Raw genomic sequence first — 20,370 nt, 5'->3', positions numbered from 1 at the left:
CTTGAGGAAACTAGGAAGCAGAGAGGGGTTGGACACATTTTCAGTTATTTACTTAGACCCCGAAGCTAAACCCCAGGACGGGTTGCTCAGGTAGTAAATTGCGTATTTACAGAGCTAAGTTTTGGAGAAGTGAGATTTAGGTGCACCACCACATTTAGACTTTGTTTTCCGGACCTTTTCTTTTAATCCAGATTTTCCACGTTTCTCTGATCTGCAGAATCCCATGGAGGCCCGTATCTCAGTGGTACAGTCCGTCATCATGAGCACACAGCAGTTCCCTGCCTGCTCTCTGATGAGTTCCAGCATCCTCTAGCCCACACCTCTCCTTTAGTTTTAACCTGATAAGGGATCCAAAGCTCCTCTGAGTTCAAAAGGTCTCCTTATCTATAGCTTCCTGCATCATATCTGACAAATCATGCAGACGTTGCAATCATTATCATTGTGAAATGATATCCCTCTTGGACCGATATTTACATCCATGTCTTATGATATGAATACATTTTTCACATATAAACTCTCTTAACTAAATACACTCTCCCACCTCTTCATGCTGAAAAAAAAAAAACAAAAAACACTAAAAACAAAGCCACATGTAGTTCCAGATGAAGTTGATAATTATAATAGTAATTAAAAATGAAGGAGTCCAGTTGTTAAGGGCGCTGCACGGAGCTTAAGCAGATAGCAACAGCATGGACTCACATCACGATGGCATGCTGTATCATTTCGTCTTTCCCAAACTCTACCCATGATTATGTGGAAATTTCAGGGTTAGAGAAAGATTTTAATCTTCACAAAGGAAATATGAAATAAATGCTGAACGAAGTTAAATGAGCACCGACGTGAAAATAAAAAGACAAACCATTAATACCAACTAGTTGTTTCCAGTGGGATTTCTAAATTCGTCTTTAGTGCCTTGCCATTTGTTTGATAATTTCCTAAAATTCTTACAATGCTAGTATATCTAAGTAAATTGAAAATAAATATAAAGCTGTATAACTTAAAAGTGTTAGTGCCATTATTCCCATAAGCCGGATAAAAGAAATAGGATCACAGATATGACTGCCATGGCCTGACCATGAATGAATTTGGCAGAGTTCAATAGCAATTTCAACATAACTGTGTGCTTCGTTGACTTAAAAGAGTGGTCATCTGAGTATAAACCTTAATCTTCTTTCTCTAAAAACATAAATGCTATATTTATAACAAAAAGATCTTTTGATACTCATTTTTAAAAATTGCATTTTAAAGAATCGAGTGTTTGAAGCTTGTAAACAATGCTGAAGTCTTGATTCTGTCACATATTCACATGGCATCTACTTATTTTCTAACAGCTCTTTGATGATTAAATTAAGTCAGATGACAGCAGCCCTGGGATTTCCATCAGAGTGGTATACATACTAACCAGCAAAATGCTAAGAAAAACCTGCCAATGAAGAGTGTGGATATTTTCTTATCAATAAATATTAGAACTTTATGTGGGGATTTTAGCTGGTGGCTTTAGAAAGGTATAAAAAAACTGCAAAATTAACACAATAGCTTTTTATTTGCCCATTGAGTTTATGAGCAAGAAAAAGTCAAACAGTTATGCATAGTCCCTGAATTTCAGAGAGTTGCCATGCTCCTCCTTCATTCTCTGCCGACCCATGGCTGGATTTTTCTATGTGATGGTGATGAAATCACCTGAAAGCAACTCAGACGACGGAACGATCAGATGACAGCTGGGCCTTCTAATTTCCATGTCAAGGCATATCATATTTGGACTTGGAAGACTGTAAAACTTTTAGAAATTGATGTTCCATTGTTTTCTGAAGATGTGGAAACAGTTTACCTCAATTATTGGCACTGATTTTCCATTGCAACCAGATCAAATTATGTCAACATGCATTTTTAGTTTTCCCTTTAAGGTATGATGCTGTGGATTAGATGATCCTAAAGTGAGTATTGGATCTTGACAACTGGAAGAAAATCTGCAAAATGTGTGAGATCATTCCTCTGGTTTGCATTTCTCTAGAGATGATCCTCACTCTGATCACGTTTAGTGCATGATAAAGAAGCAACTGACAATAAAGGAAATGTAAAAGAATGTGTATCCATTATTAAAAATTCCAGCACTACATCCATCCATCTTAGGTTGAAAAGTCACAGAGTTCTTTTGGAAGTCTTTATCACAAACACTGATTTCCTATCTTGTGTGGGTCCTTCCTATCAGGAGGTTGATCTGGGTTTACTTAGGTAGATTAGCTTTGTGAATATGTCACAGTGCAAAAAACTTGCAGAAAAAAAAGACTGTATATTACATTAAGTGATTCTGCATAGAATCACATGCTGCGTAACCACAGAAATCTCTACAAAATTTGCCTAAATATTTGAAATAAAATGTGACGCAGTTGTTTTCCTGTTAAAAATCTTAAATCCTTCCCTTCAACTGAAACCGAATTTCATTTTTACTTATATTAAAACCAATGTTACTATTCACAGAAGTGAAGTTGTCAACAAAAACCTTAATATTTTGTGTGTTATCCACAACACATTTTTTTTGTAAGAATTGCACCATTTTAAAATGGTGTGAAATGTAATAAATTGATTAAAGGCCTGTTTCTTAAAGGGCTAATCACTAGTGGAACCCTCTTTCCTTTACCTGAAGAAAATGAAATATTTTCTGCTGCTAGATAAAAGAAACAATTGTAACATATTAATACTTTAAAAATGTTGTATGAACTTATGATTGAGGGATAATTATGACCTTGCACCTTGAGTGAGATAATTCTGGGTGAATTCTTTGGCCTTTAAATAATTCACAGATGCAATTTTATCCTAATAGATATCACTTGGTCACAGAACTTTAAAAAATCTCCTATAACCTTTAGCATGGACATTGTATATTAGGTAGGGGTTATAAAAAACTGCCAGGAGAAATTTTCTCAAGAAAAGTATGTAGAGGAATTTAAACTATTGATCTACTGTGGCTGCAGACCATGGTTACCAGTCCTTCCACCTGCCGATGTGAAGATCGCTGCTGGCGGCAAGGGAAGAGCATAACATGATGCTAAGGGCTCAGTTTGAAGGTAGAGTCAGTTTGGTGTATTGCAAGTCAGTTCCTTTTGTTTTTTCAATTTCTCCTCCATTGTCCCGATGGAATGATTTCAATACATGTTTTGTTTTATCTGCGCAGCTATTTCCCAGGGCACAGATACCTCCCAGTAATTTTAGAGAAAGGTGCCTTCAAAATGCTAGATGGGCATTTCATGACTTACAAAAACACAATATCACCAGATTACAGAGGATTCTGAAACCACAAGCTAACACTGCTGCCAAACATTAAAAACTGCAGAGTAAACTTGAAACTCTGTCTCAAGGACTTGATTTTTGATCAAGCAGATGATACTAATGTATGCAGTTTAAATACTGTGTATCTCAGCTCCCATCTCATCCTCATAGAAATGAAAGGGCTGTGATGTAAATACAAATAATACATAACTTTGAACATCCAGAGCCAAGTTTAATCCAAGATGAGCAAAATTAATTTAGATTATAAGACTCTGATCTACTGAAAAAATCAATTTATTAGCACCTGGCATAAATATACATTAAATGAAACCAACCTCAGAAGCAAAGATAGCCTGAGAAAAACAAATCCAGTCACAGATAAGTCTTGCTAATGTTCTTTTTCTACCTTCAACAGTCCTTCAGCAGTGACTTCTATAACTGTTTGAAATCATTAAGTATATTTAACTTTCAATGTTAGAATGAAAAATAAAAGAAAGCAAAGTCAGAAATGTAAAGACTCTGGAAGCACCGATTAAAAAAAAAAATGAAGGTCGTTTGCCTAAAGAGAGGAAGTATGGATTTGATAAGTTCATCATCACTGACTTAAAATATGTTCAGAACTTCGCTGGTGACATAAGGCATTTTTGAGGAAGCCAATTCTTTTCCTGATTAGAGATTCACAAATTTCTCAACATGCACCACTGTGTGGAACCAGTTAGGACCATGCCAGTACTTACCATTTGAAGAGATGGTTTTCAGTGTCCACATCACCTTTAAGCCCCAGATTCTTTCCTAACCTTGTCATGAAGCAGATCTGAATTAAACTAACGTATATACAAAGGGTTCATTTGCGATTTTCAAGCTTACAGACTTCAAACTGTCTCCCCATAGTAATGAGGATTTTCAGTCCTATCCACTTCTGGCTATATGGTATATTGTGTCTTCACCGGCTGACTCACTCCACACTCCACTCATGCAGTTTATCATGATCTTGTGCACAGATATAATCTACATTGAATTCAGATGAGAATGCCCATTGCCTAGAGAATCTGGAGAAAAGTAGCAGCACTGTGGTTCAAATAATATTTCTCCGGTAAGAGAAATACTATAGTCAATGTAGATTACTTTCTCCCTCTCAAAGTAGAATGTGGAAAACAGAAGCAACTGCAGCAAATTATACTAAGTCTCTGCAATTTATTTTTCTTGTTTTTTTTTTTTTTTTTTTGGGGGGGGGGGTTACTTCTTGTAAAAATTGACAAGATTCAGGACAACTTTGGACACTGTTCTAACAGCTTCATTTAATAATAATTATGACTCATTTCTCCACTTAATACAAACTTCTCACTTTCTCTTGTGTTTATTACTTTTCAAACAACCTAGGCATTTTTCTAATTAGCTTTACTCTGCACAAAGAAATAACCCGACTGCAGTACCTTGTTAAAGTGAAAGTGAACGACAGGGACCTTTTTGATTGAGCATTCTCACTTCCTACCTCAAGACAGGCATTCTGCACATATGCAAATAACTGCAGACAGATGGCTTTGTATATCTTACGCACTATAACATTAAGACATGTCCCCCCTCATTATAAAATCCTGAAAATTACCAGCGCTGCCTCTGCCATCTACATTTAAGAAATAGTTAACCTTTGGTAACATCATCTATTGTGCTTATCTCAAAGTAAGGGGGGAAAACAGCTTAAATATTCTATCAAGTTCAGCCAAAACTTCCTACTTCACTTCATTGTCACAATACTTGATCTAGACTCCACGTTTATAAAAGAAAATGAAAAGCAAATTCACAAGGCAGAGCTTCAAGTCATCAGCCTATCTTAGAAGGATTTAGTTATTTTATGCCCGGAACATTTTACAAGCTCCAAACCATTCCCCAGTACAATATTTTAGGAAGGTGAAATTACTTCTGCACGTCTTACCACCCAAGTACCTGACAGTTTGGATTAAAAATAGTATATACACAGCAACTCCCTGGTTACTATTTCCCTGAAGTTTTAAGGCACTCCAATTATTGAATCTTCTTTCTAAGAATTACTGGAGAGGTTGATGAAAACACATATCAAACTATTCACAGGTAATTCTCCCACTAAAATCAACTGGCCTCTGTCAGTGCGATTCATTAGGACTAATGAAAATTACCATCTCCTGTAGCCAGTCTGTACCTTTCCAGACATCCTTCCCCAGGATCCATCACCATGCCCAGCTCTGCCTTCCATCCTGCTCCTTGTAGTGCTGAGTGAGGCACTCACTCCTTCATTAAATAGCATTAAAAATAGACCGCACAGAACTCCCCAGTGGAGCATGCTCTAATGGGGCTAGTGCCACAGTTCTCAAGGTAACCACACTCAGCTGGTATCCAAGAAGGAAAGTCACTGGGAGACCAGCAATTTACTAATTTAATAGTGCAGTGCACCCAAACCTATCTCAGTCTGAGCTGAACACCGTAAAAGAGAAATCAGCATGTAGTGAAATGAAGTCACAGAGAAGCTCAAGGTGCATTTCTGGAGTGTGTAAGTTTCTTTAAATACACGTCTCTGAAAAAGTACTCTGCTGAAGAGACATTCATCCAAAGCAACTTATTTCAAGAATTTATTGGACAATATTAATCACAAGCACTGAGGATAAGTTAAGACATCTCTGTAGAGCAGTCTGAATGTCTTAAAACTGTATTTAAAGCAGATTACGTGAGACCAAGTGATAGTATTAATAAGCAAGGGTAGTAACAGCCTTTTGCAAGGAGGAACTGTATTCCTTAAAGAATATTCTAAACTCCCTCTCTGGAGCCTTGAAAAACATTCTGTTCAAGTGACAAAGTATAAGAATGTTATTAGAAAGGAAATTCAGGATCAAACACACATACATACCTTAGAAATCCGTGTCAACCTGAGATGAGGGCAAATGTTATTATCTCCCATGCGATCCTTATTGGGAAAAAGCAGAAGCAATCACTGCCAAGATAACCAGACTACTCGGCTACATGGCTAGAGCTCTAGGCTTCCAAACGACTGCCCTCTGCGAAAATGACATTGCCTAAAACCTTACGAAGACATGTAAGCCCCGTGGTGACAAAACCCGAGCAGCAGCTGCATTTATTTTAAAGTGGCAAAGGTTTCCTAACTTTTACCAAATGAAAAGTGATTTCCTGTCAGCTCCGTTTCTCCGTTTTCTCAAAACAATCACAGCCATTTTGGTCACCAAAGTGGATGAAGAAGAGGAGGTGGGGATCATTTGGATTTCTTCAGTATTTGAGTGAAATCTTGTTCACATTCAGCCTAAACTTTGGAGATCGTCATCTTTATTTGGGGAGGCTGAAGTGTCATACCAACAGACTTGAAAAAAGTCAAATTAAAATGGGTATCTGCACTCCAAACACAATCTCGTGAAAGTGATTCTTACCAGCCTTCCATCCCTCTAACTTTCAATTCTTTCTTTGTCTTTCCAGCCCAGATTCTGTGCTTGCCTGTATCTTCAGGATACTGAACTGACAGCAACCACATCCACTCCAGCCCCATTTCCATGCATGAACACCCAGAGAATCCATTTCTCTTCCTAGGAAACTTTCTATACACCTGTCTTATTCAACTACCACTGCATCTACAACCCTGAGGCAGAAGATGTTAAATTTGGAGTTTGCAATGATACAGAATTCAGATACATAAAAATGAGACTGAACATCTTTCCTCTAAACCCCGGGGGAGCCAGGATCTCAAGTCCTCTGAGGGCAACAAACAGATGACAACTTTCTGCCCCTTGCATAGCTCTCTTCCAAAAGAAATATGCACATTCCCAACTTTCTACAGAGAAGCCTTTAAAGATCAACTGTATACTTCTCTGATGAAGAGACCTGCTCTTTTCCATTTTCTTCCTGCTTTTCATTTTTGCCTCATTCTGGGGAGGGGGGAGTCTACCCCTCCTCCGACAAAGCATGAAAACACAATACATACATAACAACAGCTTTCTACAAACAGGAAGGAGAGACCTAGACTTAAAGACAACTCGAAAGAAAAGCACAGATGCAAGGCAGGAAGGAAGAGAAAAAAAAAAGAGAAAGAAAGGACAAAAGGCGTGCAATGTTCACGTCGGAAGACCTTAAAATTATTTTACCTTGACCGAAAAGTGGACGTCCCCCCAGCGTCTCTGTTCCTTGATTGATTTTGGTTTGTGGCTTTTATTAGTATTATTGTTTCTCACGGATGACTTGGCTCTATTTGTTTGCTTTGGCTTATTATTGTTATTATTTTGGGTCGATTTATTTAACTGCTAATAAAAGGAGCCTTCTGCGGCGTCGGCGGGGCTCCCGGCAGGGCTGCGGCACCCAGGGCTGCGGCCACAGCAGCGGCTTCGGCCGGTGACCCCGAGGTCCCTGAGGCTCCCCGCTGCTCAGATGCGCTCGGGGGGCGCTGCAGCCGCCTTCTCGGCCCCTGGCTGCGGAGAGGGAGCGAGCTCCCGCCTCCTGGCTGCCAGTCCGTCCCCGGGCACGTCTGTCTGTCTGGCCGTCTGTCCCTCAGTCGGGCAGCCCACCGCGGGCCTCCCGCCGTCCCGCGATCTGCTTTTCGAGCTGCCCCTCGCGGCGGTCCCTCCGCGACTCTTGGTCCCACTAGCGAGGCAGGGACCTTCTCCCGGTCTTCTGCACCCGCATCTCTCTCGTTCTGCCACTCCGCGCCCCCGGCCGCTTCCCTCGGACAGAGGAGGGCGTCTGCAGGGAGGGCGCGCGAGGCTGCTGCTCCCTCTCCCTCCTCTGTCTGCGTCCCCTGCCTCTCCCTCCCTCTCTCTGCGTGCCGGTCTCCGCGCCTCCAGTTGTCTAACTGCTCCCACCTGTCCGCCGCTCTGTCACTCTCAGTCCCTCCCTGAGCCAGCCAGCTTCGGGCGTCCCTGGTCCCGCGCGCCCAGCTCCCCGCCTCCGCGCGCCCCTGCCCTCCCACGCGCCCGGCTCCTCCCCGTAGCCCCGGCGGTGTCCGGTCCCCGCCCGGGCTGGCGGCAGAGTGCGGGTGGCATGTGGCGTGGCAGCTGCTCAGCCGGCAGACTCCAGCCTCTGACCCGCCACACCCGGGAGATGGCCGCGGTCGGGCGCCTGCGGGGGCCGGGCCTCGGCCACCAGGCGCAGCCGGAGTTGGCCGAGCCGGAGCGCGGGCACCTGCCCGGTGTGCCCGGAGCGCGTGGTGGTGCCATCCGTCCCCTGGCTGGTCTACTCCACCGGCCCCCGGGCTAGAGACAAAGCGCCCGAGCCACGAACGGCGCGTGAACATCATTCATCAGAGAGAAAACTGGCACGTTGCCCCCTGCCCCTCCACCATGCGTCTCCGCTCTCGGCCAGCGCGCATCCCTCCCCGCCCCGGGCCAGAGCCCCAAGTACCTCTCCTTGGCGCCTCCCGACTCTGGCGGCGGACACCTGGCCAAGCCGTGCTCACTCCCTTCCTCCGGGGCTCACTCTCCAGGCCAACTCTGCAGAGAATATCCCACAACAATAACACCTCACTCCACCCAAATCCAGCCGAAGCCTCAGCGCTCTCAGACATTCGCGGCTTTGAGCAGGACCCCAAGTCCTCTTGTGCGGCGCCCACTCCCCGTGGGCGCCCGCCCAGCCCGCTGCCCACCCGGGCGCTGATTGAGAATCACAGAGGTGCCCCAGAAACCCCTGCAGGCTAGGGCGTGGGGCAGGGCGCAGAGTTGACATCCCAAGAAATAAAAGGGCTGCATTTCCTGTTTGGAGATGTGCTATTTTTATTATCTGTAATTCATTTTTCCCCCCATTGTTTCAAGGTACACACTACCAAAAGAAAAAAAAAAAAAAAAAAGGAATAGTGGAGGAATGGGAATACATTTCCGGAACACCGCCCACCCCTCCTGAGTAAATGTAGAGCCTACTTTTCCAACATCACAGGTCACCAGCCAAGATAGATCACTCTGGCGTTCTGCCCCCAGCTGAGAGCAAGGCATTTGATTCTGGGCTTTCTTGCTAGGCTGTTATTAATGGGAAGCAAAATTATAGTTGTACACGCCTGCATGGAATTGCCAAAGCTTATTCTGACAGTATCCAGCAATTCAGCTTCTGAAATGTAGACGCTGAATAACTATGGATCTGGTGCAATGAACGCCCCATCCCACAATAAATTGCAGAAGAGAAAATCAACTTTTACCAGCTGCAATTAGTAACCCCAATGAAGAGACAACAAATAAATAACTAGTATAAACTGTGTCATGAAGATGTCCACATCCTTTCAGTTCCATTTATTGATACCATTCCTGATAACAGATATTATAAACAGATTTATTAAGGTATGTGCCTTCCAGTTTTTATAGAAAAGTAATTTCAACAGCAGTAGCCCTGTTTATATATGCTAAGATATTGATTAAGATACCAAACATGTTAGTGCACTGCTAATAAATGCTATGGAAAAAATTAGGATGAAGTTGTACTGGTCTTTGGTGAATAGATAATTATTTCCCAAATATTGGAAATTGTTTCCCTCGGGAATTGGCTAGTTTTGGAATAAAAATAAATCTGCTGTATGAGGTTTCAGCAAATGAAGCCTAAAGAATTTCAGACCCTTATGTTGATCTATTTTTTGAGCATTTCAACTCAAATGTTCCTCTCCAAAAGCATTTTGACAGGCATTTCTCTCCTCCTTCCAGCCATATGGAATTCAAGGGAAAATTCACAAAAAAAAAGTATTTCTAATTCTCCTCCCTTCATCTCATGTTCGAAAAAAAAAAAAAAAATCTCCTTTCCTTGGGGGAAATTGTTGTGCCAAGTTGCTATATATTAAATTTACACAGTTGGGACTGCACGGAAAGAGGTCATTGTACTTGACTTTCCTTTTGGACAGAATGACACCTAAGCACCCTCTGAATGGGTGGATGAGTAATCTACTAAGAGGAAACCTTTAAGAGCTTGTTCTTAACACAGTCTTCTAGATCTGACTTCACACTGTAAGTTACAGACACACACACACACACACACACACACACACACACACGAACTCCTTTCTATAAACTGGATTAGAAATTATAACTACTGAACAGGGGGAACGGGAATTCAATCAGCATTCTTACTACAAATGTCAGTGATTATGTAATACAACAAGACACAGTGTTTCAGTATCTTATCAGTGTATAGACAAGCTTGATGAAACAATGCAATTTCTCACAGAGTTTAACCTTTACTTAAAAAGGAAAACTTCCCAAAGAAGAATAACATTCATTTAATTCGGCTAACTTTTTCTACCTTTTCTCATAATATGTTGTCAACAAAGGAGGAACTAGAGAAGGTTCAAGTTTATTTGAGGCCACCTAGGTAATTAACATTCAGCTATCCAATTTTAACTGTTGCATCCCAAAATGGGACTGAAATATCCTTCAGGGAATATTAGGCAGGCAGTGAGCAGTAGGCATGCCCACTTCCTACTCTTCTAGGCATTCATAAAGTATTTGCATTTCCTTAATTTGGAACAGTTACCATACCTATGGCCCTTGGTGTATCCTATATTAACTACCACTAAACTCAGTAAAACTTTTGTCTTTCTTATTGGACTTCTGAATGATATCTATGATGCTGATGTCCATGCAGAGGTATTTCTACACTGAAAGCATCCTACCTTTAGGGGTGAGAAGTGGTGGAAATGGGGGAACAAGGAAGTGTCATAGGGAAGAACAAATCTGACTCCATATTAGGTCTGTTTCTTTTACTCTAACCTTTATACTCTATGGTTTCACTTTGAGTTAAGAATGTTGTCTATAGCCTGAAATATACAGGTCAGCCCATTCCCAAGGCTCTGACCTTTAAGAGTATAACACTTTCCCATTCATACAGAGATACAAGAAATTTTCTGCAGAACAGAAAATAACATTTGTCATGTTGGAGGTTTACAGGAACATCATGATCTAACCTATCTGGACAGCTGCAAGAACAAAGGATTCCTGCACCAAGAAATTTGCAACACCAACCAACCATATCCCTCCCCTTTTTAGTATTAAAAAAAGTCTGTATTCTTACTAGGGTAAGATGGTTCTCTAGGACATTAGTCTGCCATCTTTTCTGTCTTTTGGCTTTCTGAATAAAGCCTCTAATCCTTGTCCCAACAACTCATCTCTTGATTTACTGACCTGTTGTGCAGCAAGCAGAAGGTGTTTGCAAAAGCTGTGTTGCTACTCTCTTTGGATGCTTTTGAATTTATTTCATATCACATTTGAAATGAAAGGGCATATAGGTAACCAAGTAACCCCAGCTTGGGGGGTTGAGCTCACCTACACACTGGCAAACATCTTAGACTGTCGACAAGCTCCTTTACACGTATTCCCTTAAGACACCAAATTAGTGCCCTTTAATGAAGCTTTCAAATTGGATTTTCAAAATAAGGCAAATTGCTAAAATAGCCCAGCTACCTTTATAAGCACCTTTTCAGCTGAAGCGAGAAGTAGAATTTCCATGCTGTTGAACTTCCATCATTTCTCAACAATTAGGCTGCTAGGAACTCCCCTTTAGGGCATTCTTCCCCATCACAACAAAGACCCACAAACCCCATACAGAGAATTCTCATTTGCCCTGTTTCCAACAAAACAGTCTAGGGTCTATTAAACACCAGTCTTGGGTTTAACGCCCTACAGATATGCCTGGTACAGAAAGGCAGGGGAGTCAAAAGGGAGGGTGGAGGGAGAGTAACATTTTAACCAGAAAAGTTTAGTTCCCCATTCTTAATTAGTGCTAAGCCAAAATAACTCTAAAACACATTGCAGAACATCAACAAAGAATGTTACATCACGTATGCATCTGAGCATGAAGAAATGTCAGGATCAAAAACAAAGAGGACTTGGGAGCCTAGAAACCAAATGTTCTGATGGCACAGATCCTTCTGGAGTCTGCTGTGCACAGTACAAGAAAATGATCTTCACGAACCCTTGGTGTTCTCACAGGCAGACCAGAAATGAATGCTGGCCGGCACACACACATGGTGATGCTTGGCTGACAGGGCAAACTCAGAAATTTCCTCAAAAATGAACCTGTGTAGTATTTTCTTGGAGATGCATCTGAATCAGAGGAGGGACAATGAGAAGAAAGAGCTGAAGAGAAGCTTAGGAAACCTTTCATCTGAGCATCGAAAGACAAGAAAGGCTGTTGGCTGAACTGCATATTTCTTTTCAGCATCTTTTGGGATAGAAATTCCAGCATTTAGACACAACCTTAATATCTGGGGGTTTGGGCTCCTGCTGCCCCCGCCCCACCTCCAGAGTACTGTGCGTCTTCCTTCTCTGTATCTAGTGCCCTGAGGGGCCCGTGACTTCTGTATGGCCGAGGCCTGTGTTCCAGGCAGAAGGGCACTCAGATGCAGGGACTCTGACTGCAGAGCAGGCATGTGCTCAGGCAGGATGTCCAGTGGCCTCTCTACCTTCCTGAGGTGGGCACTGCCCTCTGGGGTCTCTTCAGCATGTAGTGTTTTCAGCTTCCTATGGAACTCACGGAAGATGCTTTCGATTTTTAAAAACTGGGCCCAGAACGGAAAGCAGCAATGAAGCAGAAGCATCAAGGGAATATTTGGGAAGGGCAGAGGAAAATGTTTCCTCCTGCCATGCAAGGAATGATCCAGAACATAACCTAGCATCTGCCAAAGCCCTGTGTAATCCTGTCTCTAGTTCTACATTCCTGGTCCTGAGATACAGCATTTTCTTCTGCAATGGACACTGCTCCCTTTTTTCACACAAAGGAAGACAAAAAGGTTACCAAGTTATTCAGAACTGAAATAATATATCTGGCTTCCTCACAATGACATAACATTAAAGGTCTGTGAATTAGCCCCTAGAATAAAATAGCTACAATTCATCTCTAATAAAATGTAGCACATTTGGCATTTTCAACTGTTCTTCATACTTTCAATGGTGGGTGTGTGTGTGCGCATATGTGTTTAAAAGGTAAAACATATTCAGTGTTACTATTTCAAGAGTACTATGATCTTATTGGAAACCCAGCTATAGGCCAATATCCAGCATCTAAAGAAGCACGATGTACAGATTTATAATGCGACATGGATGTACAATTCGTTCTCAAAAGCTACTCTCTGAAGAATTTTTTAACTTTGGAAATAAATGTGCACTTGCAAAATCTATAGAGATTTATCACCAAAAAAAAAAAAAAATGAGGGTGGGAATCAAAATTAAAAAGGAACAAAACAAAATCTCCCAAAATACCATCACCAACAGCCATCATTTTTATGCTTAGCCAATTTCTGTGCATATCCATAAATATATAGGTCTATTTTGCATACATGGATTGAAAAATGCATATCACTTCATAAAGCACTCCTTGTTTTTCTATATAATAAATCATGGGGATTATTTTCATGACACTGGATATTTCAATATATTAATGACAGCAGAGTGGAGTGCTGAAGATGAAACATGTGTTACACACAAGTGAAAGCTATTGGAGAGTGTGGTCTCCAAACTGGAGGATTACCCTTTGGGAGGGTAAGTCTTTAAATCTGAATTGCTTATCAACCATGTCTCTATTTTACATTTTGGCATAATTCTAGATTCAAAGATGCTACATCAGCCTCAGAAGATCCTTTGTTTTGATTACTAATCTTTATTCAAGAGCTGGTTGACCTTTGCCTCCCTGGTAGAAATTATATACAATAACAAAAATAAATACACCATTAAAAACATACAAAACATTGTTATGTATGCATTTTTAAGTTAAGGCAAAATTTTCCTTTTGGAAAGAGAATTAAAATTTTGTGAGTTTACCAATTACATTTTTGCTTCAGATTTTTCCCTTAACACGGACACCATTTTCTTTTTCTATTAAAAAAAAAAAGGTAAATTTTTGAGAAAGCTGAGTGAACACTTTCAGGCCAAGAAATTACCCTGTTTTGGTGGACTCTGCTCTTTTTCACTCAGAAATAAAGCAGATCCCTAGGAGCCGTGAGCAAGCCTCTAAACCATTTTTGCATCTTCTTTTTTTTTCTTATCATTTTAACCATTTTAAACATAAAGAGCCCAAATCATTGATTTGACATATATTTATCCTTTGATTGAATTCTCAGGATAAGGGTACGGACACAGGATGTCAGAAATTTGTTAGGAAACCAGAAGCTTCTGTGGGAGAGAAATAATCAGGTAAGAAATTGCCAGTCTGATACAGATGGCCAAAGAGCACATGGAAAGATTCTCAAAATCACTATCAGAGAAATGCAGATCAAAACAATACCTTACAATAAGCTACTAGCTCATACCAGTAAGAATGGCCATTATCAGTAAGTCTACAAACAACAAATGCTGGAGAGAATGTGGAGAAAAGGGAACCTCCTTACACTGTTGGTGGGAATGCAAACTAGTACAGCCACTATGGAGAACAGTGTGGAGATTCCTCAAAAAACTGGAAATAGAACTGCCATACGACCTAGCAATCCCACTGCTGGGCATACACATCGAAGAAATCAGAATTGAAAGAGACACGTGTACCCCAATGTCCATCGCAGCACTGTTTACAATAGCCAGGACATGGAAGCAACCCAGATGTCCACCAGCAGATGAACGGATAAGAAAGCTGTGGTACATATACACAATGGAGTATTACTCAGCCATTAAAAGAATACATTTGAATCAGTTCTAGTGAGGTGGATGAAACTGGAGCCTATTATACAGAGTGAAGTAAGCCAGAAAGATAAACACCAATACAGTATCCTAATGCATATATATGGAATCTAGAAAGATGGTAACGATGACCCTGTATGTGAGACAGCAAAAGAGACACAGATGTATAGAACAGTCTTTTGAACTCTGTGAGAGAGGGTGAGGGCGGGATGATATGGGAGAATGCCATTGAAACACGTATATTATCACATGTGAAATGGATCACCAGTCCAGGTTTGATGCATTATACAGGGTGCTCAGGGCTGGTGCACTGGGATGACCCAGAGAGACGGGATGGGGAGGGTGGTGGGAGGGGGGTTCAGGATAGGGGACATATGCACACCCATGGCAGATTCATGTCAATGTATGGCAAAAACCACTACAATATTGCAAAGTAATTAGCCTCCAAGTAAAATAAATAAATTTATATTAAAAAAAAACTAAAAATAGAGCTACCATATCATCCAGCAATCCCACTTCTGGGCATATATCTGGAGAAAACCATCCTTTGATAAGAATGCACCCCAATGTTCATTGCAGCACTATTTACAACAGCCAAACTATGGAAGCAATCTAAGTGTCTCTTGACAGAGGAATGGATAAAGAAGATGTGGTACATGCAGTAGGCTATTACTCAGCTTAAAAAAAGAACAAAATAATGCCATTTGCAGCAACTTGGATGGGCCTAGAGATTTCCATACTTAGTGAAGTAAATCAGACAAAGACAAATATCACATGATATCACTAATATGTGGAATCTAATTTTTAAAAATATAATGAACTTATTTGCAAAATACAAACAGACTTACAGATATTGAAAACAAATTTATCAAAGGGAGGAGGGATAAATCAGGAGCTTGCGATTAACATATACACACTACTATATGTAAGATAGATAACCAACAAGGACCTATTGCATAGCACCAGGGAACTCTACTCAATATTCTGTGATAACTCATATGGGGAAAAAGTCTGACAACGAATGAATATATGTACAAGTATAACTGGATCACTTTGCTGTACATCTGAAACTAATACAACATTGTAAATCAACTATACTCCAATAAAATTAAAAATAAAAAAAGAAATTGTCAGTCTATCAATTCAGTTACTTCCATTTCATCACATGCAGTTGTAACCCAGGGCTCACCTCACCCATCTCTTCTTTCCTTTAGAGGACAGCACATGCCCTGGCCTTCTTGCATTCAGGAGTGACCACATCACAAATTCTCACCAAGGACAAGAGAACGTGACTGTACATACTGCTTCTGGGCCAGGGCAGTGAGAAGCCTCTGAGAAATCCTCTGGGTTCTCCTGGCCTCCACACAGACACAGAGGGGGTCAGAGGTCAGAAAGTCCAGCTCCACGGTGATGGAGCCTGCATCAGACGGTGCCCCTGAAGTGGAGTAGACGTCAATGCTGACCTATGTCACACAAATAAACAGAGCAAGAAAAATTGTTTTAAGCCACTGACTCTTACAGATTTTGTGTTACCAAAGCACAACCTAGATTCTCTGATTTATAAACCCTCTGCTAGTTATTCTGTGAGACAGCAACATATACTGGAATAAAAACACCAAGAATAGATTTTAGGAGACCAGAATTTTGGTCCTGAATCAGCTATTAAATCACTATGAGATTTCAATGAGTCATTTCCACTTTAGAGCCTCGGTCATTTTGACTTGACTGTGGCCTGCAAGTTGCTAGATCTTGGGATTCTTTTGTGTTGACTTTTATAAGATGTTTATGATACATACCACAGTTAAGGAAAAGAATAATGGAAAAAAAAAAAAAACTGTACCACATTTAACCTCTATCTTTACTCACCACCCAGCTTAACCTGAAACAGTGTTATTGATGTAAGAGACCCAATAGTTCATGAATGTGAGGGTGCTTGGTGGCTCAGTTGTGTCTGAGTCTTTGCAACCCCATAGACTGCAGCCTCCCAGGCTCCTCTGTCCATAGGATACTCCAGGCAAGAATACTGGAGTGGAGTGCCATGCCCTCCTCCAAGGGATCTTCCTGACCCAGGGATTGAGCCCAGGTCTCCTGCATTGCAGGCAGATTCTTTACTGCCGAGCTACAAGGGAAGCCCAAGTATAGTGTATGCAACACTAAAATAAAATTTCAGTTTGATTAAATATTTAAATGTAAATTTTAAAAGCACAAACTACAGTTCAAAAAACAAAAAACAAACTCAGGTGGGTGCATAACCTGGGAATGTGTAAAACTCTTTTAAATTATAGAACTGATGTTATTCAGATTATGCCAGGCTATGCTTTGAGGAAAGGAATAAACCTCCAAAATCCTTTTGTTTTTTCCTAAAAGACTTTTTTGGGGGCTACATATTTAATGTGTGTTGGTGCTGTGCTCTTTTGTAGTTGATCAGAAATGCAGGCCCTCTAGTCCTGTCTGGTGCTGCCATCTCAACATAGCTATGCTGGGAGAGAGCCGAAGGATGTCACACTAGCTTTGAGACGGCACAGACGTGACACATGGTACATACTTCTGCCCACAGTCCATCACACGTGGATTAAAGGGGGCCAACAGGAGGACCGGAAAACTGTCAGAGCATGGATGGTTGGAAAGAAATTTAATTTATCTAAATTTATTCATTTTACACCTGGCTATATGGGATGTCTTGCATTGGAGAAGGAAATGGCAACCCACTCCAGTGTTCTTGCCTGGAGAATCCCAGGCACGGGGGAGCCTGGTGGGCTGCCGTCTCTGGGGTCGTGCAGAGTCGGACACGACTGAAGCAACTTAGCAGCAGCAGCATATGGGATGTCTACTTTGGGTCCTGGGCATTCAAGAGCCCAGGATTTTATGAGAACACACTCACATATTAAGGGATACATGTGCCTCAGAGACGTTGAAGATTAAAGACTTGGCACAGTAGAGTATTAAGTCATATCACTGAACTTCCACTCCCATGACTAACCCCATTTTAGGTCCCAGGTGTTAGGGGAACCTGTCTCTAAAACTTCTGCCTTATGGCCTAGAGACAGAAGACACCTATGTTTGACTACCTTGAAAATACCTGACATTGCTAAGTATGGAGACGGATGAGGCCTCAGAATGCAGGCAGAATTTGAGCAGTGGAAGCACTAAATTAATTAACATGTCATATCTATCCTCTGGGTGTGAATTTAATTTTTTTTAATATATTGAAATATGTTCTCTGTATTGCCAAGTGTCTGTGTTGCTGCTACTTGTGGTTTTCAATTAATTCCTCCTCAGATATTCATTTATGTATCACCACACTATTTGCAACAGTTGTATCTAGTGACTCTGGAACATGTTGCAATAAGCAAATTCTATGACTCTTAAATTTACATGTACATTTCCAGATAAAATATAGGACAATCAGTGTAATTTAAATTTTAGATGAAAAAATGAGTAACTTTTTTCGAGTAAGTATGTCTGAATGCAGTATCAGAGTACACATGCATGAAAAATTATTGCTATTTATCTGCAATCCAAATTTCACGGGCTGTCTTGTATTTGTATATGATAAAATTGCATAACATGCCTAACGGGCAATACTGACGGTTTATGTTGGAAACTAGATGGACATTAAAGGCTAGAATTGTGATTAGTTTTATGTCTAAAAAGTAATGAATTTGATTTAAATAATTTTAAAAATATAAATGAAAATTAATTTATTATACTTTGTTCAAATTAGTGATTTTATTTTTTTATTTTTAATAAAAATAATAAATATCCTAGAAGAAAAATAACATTCCTGAAAATCTATATTCTACAGTTTTCGATTGTTTGCGCTTATTTCATGTTCAAATTGTCAGCACTTTGAATGCATTTCTATTTTATATTTTAATCTTGTCTGTTACTAATGTTGGGCTTCTCAGGCAGCTCAGACAGCAATGAATTCACCTGCCGTGCAGGAAACCCAGGTTCAATCCTGACAGTTCAAAAGGGGACAAACTTTATATAAAAATATAATTATTGATTTTACCTGAAGTGTAGGCAAGAAAAGCAAATGCTACAGAATCAGTGCACATTAATTTATATAGTATATATACCTTTATATTATTACTCATGTAAGCATGGCTGAGCTATCAAACACCTAGACATGAACACTAATTATTAAATTCAGATATCCTTGATATTTTTAAATTTCAGACATATAAATATGTAAATACCATAAGTTTTCATCCTAGTGATCACCATGTAGGTCTTTGTTCACTTCTTCTTGCATATTTAGAAAACAAACAACAATAAAAAACTCACTTGTCATGGGAGACAATCCCAAATTCCAACTAATTAACGTATTTATTTCAAAGTCTAGGATCTCCTAGTGATGTGTGGTAATTACTATATCAGGTCCACAAGGACTTTCCTAGAATGTTATAGAAATTTGTGAATAAAAGGGATTTCCCGTCACCCTCTCAACCCACCCCTAAATGCAGAGATTACACAGGGGAGAGTAACCGCAGTAAGCATACCTCCCTGGGAGGTGGAAAGAACGGGAGATACATACCACCCATAGGTTGGGAGCAAACTTTAAAATCCTCTGGACAACCTTCTGAAGGTCTTCCACTCTCCGGATACTGAGAATACTTGATTCCTGTCTTGTGAAGAAACAACCTTGTTTTTGCTCATTGGGTCTCTAGACAATGCCTTCTGGGAGCTGGTTCTTTTTCCATCATCCTCTTTGGCCATCCTTGAAGGTCGTACAACTTTTTTATTCTGCCTCTTTCCTGCAGAAATTTGAGAGCCAAAGGGTGACTTTAAGTCTCAAGCTCTTGGTTTCTTTGTAACTATCTTTCAAAACTTAACTTGCCTTCTTATAGTATGATTTCAGCAAATTCTATGTACTTATGGCAGTTTTCTAAACTTTTCTAGCCCTCCTCCACGCCCTGCCCACCCTCCGCTCCTAAACCTCTGATTCTCTCTCTAGGGCGTTTTCAAGGCATCTGCAGTAACACATGTAAAGGCCAAACAAGACTCACTTACTTGTCATTTGGGGGACAATCCCAAATACCAACTAATCAACATATTTATTTCAGTCTTTCCCCTGAAGCAAAATAATTCACTGAAAATTTTTAACTTATGTATGTAATGACACTCATGTTGCTTTTTACTTAACATCATTTCAATTAGTCGATCAGATTTAATGAGCATATTTCCATTCAAAGCCTCTTTATCTGCCACTTCAGTAGGATTTAGCAGTATACTTTTCTGACAGAACTTTTGCTTTCTTTCATTTTTATTTGGAAACCAGCCCATTCTATCTGGAGTTAACCCCCTTTTTAAACACTTTGCCAAAGCATCCAATAATATTCTGCACATGTTAATAACATGTTCTATCTTCATAACTTTCCCCCTATGCCCTCATGTATGTAAGGGATGTGATTTGCTTCCTAGTTACTGGAGGTAACAGTTTTGTCAGATATTTTGCTCTTTTCAGCCTCTTATATCAGTCTTCTTACATCTGCTGCCT

General features: G+C 40.5%; 1 protein-coding gene across 5 annotated transcripts in view; it reads right to left on the bottom strand.

Moving 5' to 3' along the window:
• ARPP21 (cAMP regulated phosphoprotein 21) overlaps positions 1-8,778 on the bottom strand; it is a 165,010-nt gene extending 156,232 nt beyond the window's left edge. Inside the window, exon 1 of one of the 5 annotated variants that reach the window (XM_006048247.4) lies at positions 8,635-8,778. The gene's annotated coding sequence lies outside the window, so the exon portion shown is untranslated. The other 4 variants (XM_006048248.4, XM_025272480.3, XM_006048246.4 and 1 more) reach the window with 4 other exon arrangements.
• Positions 8,779-20,370: the final 11,592 nt, after the last annotated feature.

This window comes from Bubalus bubalis, chromosome 21 (genome assembly GCF_019923935.1).
Source record: "Bubalus bubalis isolate 160015118507 breed Murrah chromosome 21, NDDB_SH_1, whole genome shotgun sequence".
Taxonomy (NCBI): domain Eukaryota; kingdom Metazoa; phylum Chordata; class Mammalia; order Artiodactyla; family Bovidae; genus Bubalus; species Bubalus bubalis.
The sequence above is the reverse complement of the archived record's forward strand: the minus strand, read 5'-3'. Positions and strand labels throughout refer to the sequence as shown.